The sequence below is a fragment of the Orcinus orca genome, chromosome 2 (genome assembly GCF_937001465.1).
Source record: "Orcinus orca chromosome 2, mOrcOrc1.1, whole genome shotgun sequence".
Taxonomy (NCBI): Eukaryota; Metazoa; Chordata; class Mammalia; order Artiodactyla; family Delphinidae; genus Orcinus; species Orcinus orca.
The window spans coordinates 17282795-17295173 of NC_064560.1; the positions used below are offsets into that span (position 1 = coordinate 17282795).

General features: G+C 46.8%; 1 long non-coding RNA gene across 2 annotated transcripts; it reads right to left on the minus strand.

The window, feature by feature from the left end:
* Positions 1–7086: 7086 nt before the first annotated feature.
* Positions 7087–11995, minus strand: LOC117203695 (uncharacterized). 2 transcript variants are annotated; one of them, XR_007475377.1, is made up of 2 exons: positions 11876–11995; positions 7087–8473 (listed from the first exon to the last, which is right to left on the minus strand). It is a non-coding gene; the product is annotated as an uncharacterized LOC117203695 (long non-coding RNA). The 2 variants fall into 2 exon arrangements; XR_004486563.2 differs by having other exon boundaries at positions 7087–9296; positions 11876–11971.
* Positions 11996–12379: the final 384 nt, after the last annotated feature.

A 12379-nucleotide genomic window follows, 5' to 3' on the forward strand; every position in this document is an offset into this window, starting at 1 on the left:
ATCACCAAAATCTTGCCCCCAAGACCCACCCACACGGATTGCTGACAAGCACGTTGCTTCATAGATGCGCACATGCTCACCGGTCATTTCCTCGTCCTGAGGACCAGGAAGTCATCTGGTCCCTTTTTACTTGTCTCCATGCTCATCCTTTAGATGTCAGTGTCAGCGTTTGATGCTCACAGGGTAAACTTTTTGCCTCTTGGTTCTCAGGGACTGCTTCCCAAGTGCCTATAAGAAAAGGCTAAACAAATACGTGATTGCTTTTATGCAGCTAGTGACTTAAGGTGATTTCAGTTACCTCCTGAGAGAGTCTGAGGCCATTTTTGTCCCTGGGGTGTGTTTATTTGTTTCTTGGTGTGACAGATGCCTTCTCTTTGATCCTCCAGAACCACACTCTGTCTTCTCCACCCTCCTTCCTGCCCCAGAAGGCTGATGGAGATGGATTCCGTCAATGGACTCCCCGACTCCAGACTTGGCGGAAGGCAGGGAGGGAGGAGAGGAGCTCAGGTTATTTACTGCCCTCAGCCCCATTTCTGAGATATTGCGATGGCCTATTTGCGTTGCTCAAGCCAACGTCCCTGCCCCTCTCCGGAAGGTCTCCGCTATTAGTGGCTTAAGAATTCCAGACATCACTCCCTCCCGTCGTCTCCCCAGCCTTAGTCATGGTGGCTTCTCTGCTGCTATTAACCCCAGGTTACTGCAATATTCCTTTGTGCTTCCCTACATTTTCATAAAGAGTCCCCTTGTGAACCAGCCTTTGAAATTTCCTAATTCAAGTGAGCCATCTGTTCCTTGTTGATATCCTGAATGATGCGCTTTGTTTCGGGTCTTAGTGTTTGCAATTTTCCACGTCGATGTATGGAATGTTAACATCTTAAGGGGTGAGTGAGCGACCTCACGGCAGAAATACTTCAATGGCGTGGGAGGCAGGGACTCTGGGTTCCCTGGCTCAGACCCCGATGGCATCATCCACCACCCAAAATCCCTACCCACAGCCCCATGCCCCGAGCCACAGCTGCAGGGATGCAGGAAACGTCTCATGAGTGTGCACGGCCCCTCCGACATCCAAGAAAGAAAAGGCGGGGACCTGAACAGCAGCATCAGGAGAATTCACATTTAGTGTATTTTTATTAATTACAGACACAAAATTTTTAGAGCTAGAAAGTTCATTACAGACCCCAACCCTTCATTTCCCTTGTAAGGAAACAAGCCCAGTTCTACCAAGCCATCGGAGATAAGATGTTTCACGGAACCTGGTCAGGGACTCAGCTTCTTCATTTCCAGTCTGGTGACTTCTAGAAGAAGACAGCTACTCCTTAAAATTTAAGGAGCCAGACTTCCATCCGAGGTTTTAAAATACTGAAGACATTTCATTTGCTTAATGCAGAAGTTGTACCAACTTGCTTCCGATTTAGAGTTCCATTAAAACTCATCAAAAAAAAAAAAAGCACGGGAATAAAAAGAATTTTTCAGGCACCTCTATTATATTTGCACATATGTGCGTGAAGGTATGTATACCCATATGTGTGTATGTATCGTGTGCTGTGTGTGTGTGTTTCCTTCTTAGCCTGAACTTGGCTCTCATTAGTTTAGCTTGCTGTAGCCCTAGGCAATGCCTCTCTTCATGGCTGGTTTAGCATTCACACTTCATACTCCTTGAGGCAATTACTTCAGTGCTCAGGGCCTCTGAGATCAGTGTTCCTTTCTCTTGTGTGATTGAGAGCTGGCAACTCACACGTTTAGCTTATTATATAAAGTCTCCAAGAAGAATAGACAAGGCAAGAAGCAACTCTTGCCTCGGAAGACCTAGAAGCACAGCTTTCTAGAGAAAAGCTGCTAGATTACTTGAAATTTATTGATAGTTCCTAGATCTGTGCAAATCTAATAAAGGAAGATAAATTGACTTTTTGGATTTTCTTGTACAAAAATATCCAAAATCCATTTCCTCTTTTTATTCCATTTTTACTTTAAAAAAACTTAGCAGCTGAATTTCATTCAAGCCTGGCTTGCCCCTGCCACCCCTGTTCAAATCCATCACCAAGGAGAGGATAACTAATGACACTGTCCCATTTTCATGGCTATGTTCATCTTACACCCTCATTGGCAATCCTGTTGGACATTTCTAAGGTGTAATATGAGTAAGAGAGAGCTCACCATTTTTCCCCCCGAGATCTAGAGGGGCAAATGGTTCCTATCTGCCCCAATCCCAGAGCTAGGAGATCCCACTAGCAATCTCTGCCTTCACCTGGAAGGGAAAGGTGAGAATAGGCAATCCATGAATTCAATATACGCTGAAAAGACATTTTGGGCTCAACCAGAGCGCTGAGTACTCAGCCGGAGTTCTCAGGTGTGGCAGGAAAGTGCAGTGGTCTGTTGGGCTCACATTCTGGCTAATACACTGCTAAATGCTCTTTGGAGCTCTGCCAGGAGAAATATACACAGCAAAAGAACTTACTCTATAAGTATCTGTCTTTTTGCCAAATTGTATGAGGAAAATGTGTTTAAGAAAAAAAAAAAAAGGAGGATGTATTTTTATTACATATATGCTCATCAGACCCCAGCTCTGTAAAACCCATTAAAAACAACATGAAGTATTTACAATCAGCAGCAGTCACCTTGGTTGGTTACTGATGTACAAGATTAAAAAGTCTGAATGGAAGGTAAAGGTACATTAATAAACACAGATTCCAAATCCTTGGTGATTACTTGCTGGTCTATTCAGAGAGGGGGCTCAGCTCAACATCTCAAGGAAAATCGTCAGCATGTAAGTGAAGAGGAGGCTTTGATAGTTGACAATGACCCTGGGAAGCGGAGAGGGTTGTTTAACAGTCACTTGCAGAGCCCTAAGAATTATCAGTATTTGTTTTAAGGTCTCTGGCATGCACTGGTGCAGGGGCAGGGCAAGTTTTCAAGCTAGATATGCCTCACCACGAGGGCCTCCCCAGTGGTAGGGGAAATGTTCTGTTTATTCCACACCTGTTTGGTATTGTAACTCAGCTCCTGGAACCCAAGAAAGTTCTCACACCAACGTGGAGTAGGGTCACCATCCTCACCAATCCCCAGGGCCAGTGTTTACTCTGTACCACACTCCATTCTGAGTGTTTACAGATACAAACACCGTTAATCTTCCCAACAATCTCAGCTAGACACTCTCATTGTCCCCACTGGGTAAAGGAGGAAACTGAGGCTAGGAGAGGTCTAGTAGCTTGTGGAAGAAGTTCTCACAGCCAGTCCATGGTGGAGACGAGACATGAACCCAGCTGGTCAGCTTTCAAAACCAGAACCAGCATCCTGAGAGCGGGGCTGGGAAGGCACCTAGTGCTGTTTTAACATATCAAGGTCTTGTCCTTTGGGGAGCTCAAGTTGACAGGATCTCCTGTGGTTTGTCCTCTCCCCAAATGAATAATCTTGGCGGGGAAAAAAAATCTCAAGCCAATAGAACCTTTTAAATCTATGTTGTCAGTGAAATAACATGGTGGCTGCATAATAAATATAAATAAAAATGGAAAGTGGAAAAACAGAAGATGGCAAGCTGTGGTCAGCGATAAGGACGAGATGCCCTAGTATATCCATGTTTATGTGTGTAAAACTCACCAGGGTCCTGGCGCCAGCAGATGTCCAAATGTTCCACTGGGGGATGTGACTGGAGGGTAGATAAAGGTGAAGGAATCACAAAGGCAGGAATGGAACCAACAAAGGCTGCACTTTCATCCATTTTTATGCCCCAAAGCCCCTGCAGGGTAAGGCCCCTTCCTCAGTGAGTGGCTCATGGCCACAGCGACTCTCCTTGTGGTGCATGGTGGTGAGAAAGTTCATTTGATGAAAATCCACAGGCATATACGCCTCTTGCCACTGAAGGACCCCTGGACTTTTAAGGGTTACAAACCAGGTTAACTCTTCTAACACTCCTAGGCCACTGCACCTCAGGCAGGCCTGCCCTGCCCCAAGGGGAGAAGATCACGGAAACTTCCATGAGGCTGAGCTGAAGAGCACAGACTTGGGCACCCCCTGAGTGCGTTCCTCTACCCACCTCCATGCTGCTCTTACCTTCCAGATGCCATCCGGACATTTGCAAACCAATTTTATGAGAAAGCCTTAGACTTTCCTTTGTGCTTTAGTTTCTTTTAGTTTATCTTTCTAAGTAGGTCGACTTCCAAATACAAATTGTCAGGCAAAGAAAAACTGCTTTCCAAAGCAAGGCCCTCCGTCTCTGGGGCAGCAAGGCGTCCTAGCAGCCCCGCTAGGCTCCCAGAAAACCTCCTGGTTGTCGTGCTCCAGTGACTCAGGTGTTCCCTCCAGATGCTGCCCCGTCCCCATGACAACCCCTTTCACTCCTGCTTTGAGTCCTGCAGCTTCACACCTGGACCTGCCTTTAATAGCTTCTTCAGACTGATGCCTCTTTTGGACCGTTTGCGTGCTCTCGGGTACAGCTTTCTCCTGGGTGCTGTCTCTGGCTCAACCTCGATGTCTAACCGCTGACACCCAGGCCCTGAGACACCAGCCCAGCAGGTGCTGCTCTGGGAGGGAAGTTGGGGAAAAAAAAAAGCACATCAAGGTCAGGTTTCATTTTCTTTACATGAGCTAAGATGCCAGCATTTATCAACAGGAAGAAGCTTCTGGAAATCATCCTGGAATCATTAATAAAAGCCCAGGGTATTGTTAGAAAGCTTTGTCTTGGCTTTTAGTGGCCTCTGCCCTTCACTCACTAGCTCACTGGGCACCTTCTCTGGAATCACCCTCACACACATCTCATGCCCCAGATGCTGGCACTTTCTCTTCTGCGCATATCGGTGGCAACCTTCTTCTGCAGGCTGGTGCTGTGTCTTCCAGCTTGCCAGAGACAAGAGACAGCCCAGAAGGAAATCTCACTCCCTGACTCCTGGGGTTTGGGCCCCCACGTGGCAGAGTTTGGGTTTAACTCCTGGGTTTTGGCAGGAGTAATCTAGAACGAACAGCCATATCAGCAAAATTAAATCCCTGGACATGAGCATTTTTTATTTTATTTATTTATTTATTTTTAATTAATTTATTTTTATTTATGGCTGTGTTGGGTCTTTGCCCCTGTGCGTGGGCTTCCTCTAGTTGTGGCGAGTGGGGGCCACTCTTCATCGCGGTGTGCGGGCCTCCCACTATCGTGGCCTCTCTGGCCTATCGCGCAGGCTCAGCAGCTGTGGCTCACGGGCCCAGCCGCTCCGCGGCACGTGGGATCCTCCTGGACCAGGGCTCGAACCTGTGTCCCCTGCATTGGCAGGCGGACCCTCAACCACTGTGCCACCAGGGAAGCCCCAGAGCATTTTTTAAATTCGACTTATTGCCTCTAGTTGTGAATTGTGTGTGTGTGTGTGTGTGTGTGTGTGTGTGTGTGTGCACGTGCACGCGCACACACACATTTGCACTCAAAGCTATGAAGCTATGCCATGAAAACCTAGCTTGGCTTACAAACTGCCCCAAAACAAACTTCTGAGCATAATATTTCCATAAAGGTATGTCTTGCAAACAAGGAAGGCTCCTATATTTGTATATTTTCTCTAACTCTGTTTTATTCTTGGAAATCTGAGGAGTTGATTCCCTGGAGCCTGTTTCTAACGATGCTTCGGGTTCAGCTGTGTGTCCCCTTTGGCTTTCTTCCTGAAGTGGAGAAGCATTTGCACAGAGCACACCAGGTGTTACTTTCATATCCGTAGACATACGAGAATACATGAGCACAAACACTAAATCAAAACATAGCAAAATTAATGATCATCGCCGGGGTATCTAGACCAAACTCCTTATTACTGCGCAGGATCTGCGTGCATTGCGTCTCTCTTCTCATTTGATACTGAGATTGGACAATTTGATACTGATACTAATCAGTATTTTTAACTGTTAGTTGATGTTCACATAAATTATAGACAGAATTCATCTCTTTTAGTCAGCATCATGTCATCCATTTCCTTTGGCTTGTTAGGTAATGACATATCCAAAGACCGAGTTCTTGGGGTTTCATTTTGCTGGCCTGGACCCAAAGAAAACTCACTCCTCTGGCTTGAGCCCCAATTTCATGCCTGGGAGCTAAAGCACATGACAACTGTTCATCATTCCCATTTCTTTCTTTTATTTTTTTCCCCCACTATCTGGAAACCAAGTCAACAAAGGAAACTGGTAAAACTCTTTTGTAAAACGTTAAAGAAACTGAAGTGCGTGGGTGTAGCTTTCCTAAAGATGCCAAGGGCACAGGGTTACTGGACATTCCACAGACCTTTTTTTTTGCGGTACGCGGGCCTCTCACTGTTGTGGCCTCTCCCGTCGCGGAGCACAGGCTCCGGACGCCCAGGCTCAGCGGCCATGGCTCACGGGCCCAGCCGCTCCGCGGCATGTGGGATCTTCCCAGACCGGGGCACGAACCCGTGTCCCCTGCATCGGCAGGTGGACTGTCAACCACTGCGCCACCAGGGAAGCCCTCCACAGACCTTTTTAATTGTATCCACACCAGGCAGCTGTATATGTGCCCAGTCCTCTCCGAGATAAACTCCATCCCATGCAGCTCAAGCAAAAACATAATTACCTGTCACCTCTTCTATTAGCTGTACATTCTTCTATTACGCTCTAATACAAATGTTTCTAGATAAAATATCATCTTTCTGATTATACTTTCTGGGTTCAGCCGTGGTAATCCAGCAAAAGGGAATGTATAATTTGCTCAAAACCTATGGATTTGGAAAACAAAGTTGCTGTAAGCTACCCCAATTTATCCAGCTTACAAAAACTGCAGAAGTGAACATAATCGGTTGCCACGAAGAGAGGAATGCAAACAAATAAATCTCACTCGAATTTCTCAGTAACTGGGTGTTTCCCCTTCCCCACAAAGGAATGACCGGTTTTCCTCTTACAGTGGCAATGGAGGAGTGAGGAAGCTCCTGTCAATCCACTGGAAGAAAGATTGGGGAAGGATTTGCTCCACAGGATCCTTGGGGGACCACCTTTCTGGACTCCAGGTACATCTCTCTGTCTATGATAAACCCGAATTACATTCCTGAGAAAGTTCCTGAAAGGCCAGGACGTGTATTGAATGATAGGTGACCAAAGGAGATAGAGAATTCCCCAGAAGAAAGCAGAAAATGATTTATTCATCAACAGGGGAGTTAGATATTGCTAAAATTATTGAGTCAAAACTTTGCCCTTTCATTCACAAAGGAAGTTGGGGAGAGCTATCAGAAGCAGATGGTAATTTCCCAGATGGGGATGGAGGAAACCCTACGTAAAAGAATAAGGAATGTTCTGGTCTCACAATGAGTCAAGGACTTAGAATCCTTCGGAGATTGTGCAATTTCATGGCCCCATAGGTCTGTCTCTAAATTCTGAAGTAAAGAGAGGATGAAATGAAAAGAATTAACCTATCTAAGCTTTAATAAGTAACTGTAAACTTGAGTAAATATTGTAAGAGTCTGAATGAGGACAAAAGATGAGAGAGTGACAGTGCAGGGGATGATTTTGGGGTCCGTCAGTGGCGCCTCAACCTGCCCAATTCTCTCTCTGTTCCGTATCTACTCCTAGGCACTCACCAGCAAAGGAGTTAATGTCTGGTTCATTTTCTCAGTTCCCAGGATCCTGACAAAGAGAAGATGCCTACAACGAACCTGGTCCCCTCAGAAATTACTGCAGGTGTTTCTTCCTACTCTTCTGTTTCATTTTGATTTACTTCAATTCGAACCCAAAAGTGACTGGTATGCACTTAGTGTGTGCTAAGCCCTGGACACGGATGACAAAGATGGGCAGGACCAAGTCCTGACCACAAGATGCTCAGAATGTAGTGCGGCGGTGGGAGAGGCGAGAAACCAGCCAATGACCGGGTGATGGGTGTGATGTGGTGATGAAGAGGATGAAGAGCAGAGGAAAGGGCGACTCTAACGCTGCACCAGGGGATCCGGGAAGGCTTCCCAGAGTACATCAGAGATGTGTCTCAAAAAGGGAGGTGAAGTGTGCAGGGAGGGCAAGGTGGAGAGGGAGTCCAGGGGGTGTGGGGAAGGGCGCTGAGGAGGTACCAGGAATGCACCCTGCTTTAGAAGCTACGGGGAGTTTGATGTGGGTAGGCTTTTTCCTATGGGAGATGAGAGGGAGAGAAGAGGCTGGAGAGGAGTGCAGAGTCCAGAGGGAGCCGGGCCTCACATGACAGACCAAGGAGCTCGCACGTATCTGTAGAGGAAGAGGTGCCACTAAAGGACTGTAAGCAGAGAAGTACCGCCATCAACTCTGGGTACCGGCGTAGGGCATAGGCTGGAAGAAGGCAAAACTAGAAAACTACCAAGACGTGAGGTCCCTGCAGTACCCCAGGTGAGGAAGCAGAGCATCCAACTGACCGATCACCAAAGGTCCTTCTGTCGACCAGAACAGATGGAAGCAAACGCTCTGCCTCATATCAGGTCCTGCTTTCCTTCTTGGGACAGTGTTGTGGTCCTCCAAACTCATGCAGGTTATGCAGTCAGGTAAGGAACACCTGAGAATATGGAAAGAGAATAAAAATGGGCTGCTTCTCTGGGCTGGTCCCAAAGTCACCTGATGGAAATACATCCCCATTAATGGTACCTGTCACATAGTTCCATGAGTGGCAGCTCTGCAAGTGACCAGGGGCCTCAGCAGCCCTCGGCCGCAGACTGGCGCTCAAGTCCACATTCTCCCTCAGCACCAGCCAGTGCAAAACTCACCTTTTGGGGCCACCTTAGTCAAGTGCAGTATTTTGAGCACTGGCCACTTTAAATCTATAATTCAACTAAAGAGTGACAATAAAAAGTTTTGCAAAATTTTCTCTTAATGTGATTTTTCCAGGGTTCAGAATTTCCTCACCCATCAACCTCACCACCAAAGTCAAGACTTAAAACAACATAAAAAACATTCCATTTACCTGAGTGCTTTAATAATGCTTTTTTTTTTTTCCTACCAGAATTTGCTGCCACTACTGGTCAACATTTAGAGCTTTAGTTCACCAATATGACATGACTTAAGGAAGGTTTCATCAGTCAGTAAGTTAACAGATATTTATGGTATGTCTCCTGGATCAGGATGCTTTCAGTTGTGGAAGATGAAGAACCAATTAAAAGTGGCTCGAACAACCACAGCTATGAATTATCTCACATAAGAAGTTGGCAGATAGGTTGGTTCCAAGGTTGGTTAATCAGTAGTAGCTCAACAATGTTGTTAAGTCCCCAGAATCTTTCTTCTTCCCACTCTGCCATCAATGGATCTTAGCTTGTGGTCTTGAGTTGACTCCCCTCATGATGCCAAGATGGCTGCCACAAATCCAGGCATCACATTGCCCTTTTCTAGGGGCAAGGACAGCAGTCACAAAAGCATAGAACATGCCCATTCTTAAGCCAACCGTTAGCAACAAGAATAGGAAAACCTAGGATTGACTTAGAATGATTACAGCACATCCTCTGGGCCAGGTTGAGGGCTAGCCTTTTCTGAAGCAGTCAAAATTAGGGTTGTGTCAGCAAGGAAGCAAGGGTAGCAGCCGATAGCTAAGCAGCTAATGAGAGCTGCTCTGTTATTCTTAGTACCAGAGACTCATCAGCACACAAGCCCCACAAGATTCTGGCTCTCAGGAAGTTTGTTTTCTAGTTGAGAGATGGGAATGCTGGTGGTCACCTTAAAAGGAGAGAGGGGCTTAGCTGAAGTAGCTCCCAACCTCAAGAAGAAAAGTAACATGATGCACATGTCTCTTGTTGGGTGAGTTTTAGTTCCATCAGGTGTATATGAAATATATTAAGCATCAGTACAATAGACTTCACAATTGTGAGAGAGAAACATTCTAGACCTGGGAATGTAATGGGCAAATAGGAATAGGATGGGAATAAATTAATCCTCACTTAATTTCTGAGTATCTAATGCATGCAGAACACTGGGCAGGACTCAGAAAAGGTATAAGGTATATAAACCTTGGCCCTCAGAAAAGGTATAAGATATAAACCTTGGTGCTGAGAACGTCAACGTAGCTGGGTGGCAATGGACATGTGATGGGTATGAAATGTAGCAGGAGTTCCGAAGAGGACCAGAGATAACAGGCTTGTCACTGGAATAAATCCCATCAACTCGGTATTTGGAAAATAATATAGGAGGAAAGAATATAAAGGGAGTAATTTTTTTTTTGTGGTACGTGGGCCTCTCACTGTTGTGACCTCTCCCATTGCGGAGCACAGGCTCCAGACACGCAGGCTCAGCGGCCATGGCTCACGGGCCTAGCCACTCCGCGGCATGTGGGATCTTCCCGGACCGGGGCACGAACCTGTGTCCCCTGAATCGGCAGGCAGACTCTCAATCACTGAGCCACCAGGGAAGCCCAAAGGGAGTAATTTTTTAAATTATATAAATTAATGGGTAGCTAAGAAGGAAGGTAACAAAATTAAAATTGGAAGGACCAAGTGTAAGAGCATAAGGTTGAAAATAATCCCAATGCATGTCATTGACTAATATCTAGAAAAATTAATTTTAAAAGAACAAGTTCTCCACGCATCAAGCAAGATTCATCTCGGCAGTAACTACTGGATAAACAATACCGATATGATAATAACTGGAGCTAACACTTACATAGCACTTTCCATATACCAGGCCCTGTTCTAAGCACTTTACATATCGGGCTATGTAATCATTACATAAACCCTTAGTGCTACTTTTATCCTTATTTTACAGATGAGGAAAATTCTGGAGCAGGGAGATTAAGTAACTTGCTTAAAGCTCACATAAGCCAGTGTCAGAGCCGGATTCAATCCCAGGCAGTTGGATTCCCGAGTCTCTGATTTCAACCACTGCTTTAGCAGGAAGGAAGCAAGCCCTGAAAAAGCCAGATTATCAGAGGGAAAATAAAGCCCATCTGAGCAGTTTCCTTCTCAAGTTGGAGAAGAGGCCCGGTGAATCTGGAGCATAATTCTTTGCAACTCTGGCCACCTACGTAAAAGCTGTTTAAAAAATGAGGTGCTCCCAGGGGTGTCCGGCTGCTGTCAGGGACGTGTGGGCAGGAAGCATCCTACCTGCAGAGGATTTAGGGGGGCTGAGCAGAGAGCTCCAGTGGTCCTACGCCCCCGGGCACACATGCGGAGGGGTCACCCCGGGAGTCTGTAGGTAAGACCATCACGTCTTACAGGGTGCTGCCCCCATCCTTCTGATGGGGACTCATAGAATACAAGCTCAGCAGTCACAGCAGGGACACACAGCATAGAAGCTTCCAGAGCAGCCGACAGCCAGGAGGACACATCGCAGGATGTCCCCAGCTCACGCCTGACACTTCGCCCACCCATGTTTCCCAGTTCAGCCTCCACTGGGTTGCCCCAGGCTTGCCTTTTGGCATCATGGTTGCCAATTCCTGCAGTTTCCATCTTGTCCTCCGTCTCATAAAAAGACCCTGCTGGGCTCCCTCATAGCTGCTCTCCAGCTACTCCACACCTGGGAACTGGGCCCCTTGGCTGTCATACAGATGCTGAAAACCACGAAAGAACTGAAATTTTCACCAGCCCAGCAGAAGTCCCTTGGCCTCATCCACTTGGAGATGCTCTGCATAGTGAAAAGGATACTGGGTCAGGCTGCAGTGGTCCCGGAACATCAACCCTCGGGGCGATTTCAGACAAATTACATAAATTATGTAGCCTGTTTAATACCTCAGTTTCACCAGGTGTTATGAGAACCGAATGAAACGCCGTGCATGAAAGCCACATGAGAGGGATGAGTCACAGGACAACAGCAGGGTTATTGTTCCTCTCGTCCTCTTGCCACAAACCTGGTGTAAGGGAGGACACACACCTGCCGGGGGCTCGGACCTGCCCTCCCCACTGATCACCACACAAACAGCTAGGCTTGAGGGTACCTCTCAAGATACCACAGAGTAGCAGCTTAAACAACACAAACTTACCTTCTCACGGTTCTGCAGGCTGGGTGTCCCAGGTCAAGGTTCTGTCAGGGTTGGTGTCTGCTGGGGCCTCTCCTCCTGGCTTGAGGATGGGCTGCCGCTCTTTCCACATGGCTTCCCTCTGTGTGGGAACAAGGACAGAGGCCTCTGGCGTCTCTTCCTCTCCTTATGGGGACATCAGTCCTATCAGATCTGCGCCCCACCCTTAGGATCTCATGGAGCCTTAATTATCTCCTCAAAGGACCCATCTCCGAAGACAGTCACATTAGAGGTTAGGGCTTCAAATAAGAATTTTAAGGGAGCCCAATTCAGTTCATAACAGACACCCAGAGACAGGAGCGGGCGGGCTGAGTCTTTTTAAGGAGTCAGGCGGTCTCTGCCCTGTGCTGTGGGCATTGTCTGTAACAGGGAGTCCAGCCAAGCCCCTAGGGCATCTATTTTGGCTATTTCTAGAACAAGAGGACTGGGGACCAGTCAGTATCCATCAGCATAAATCAGTATACAGGA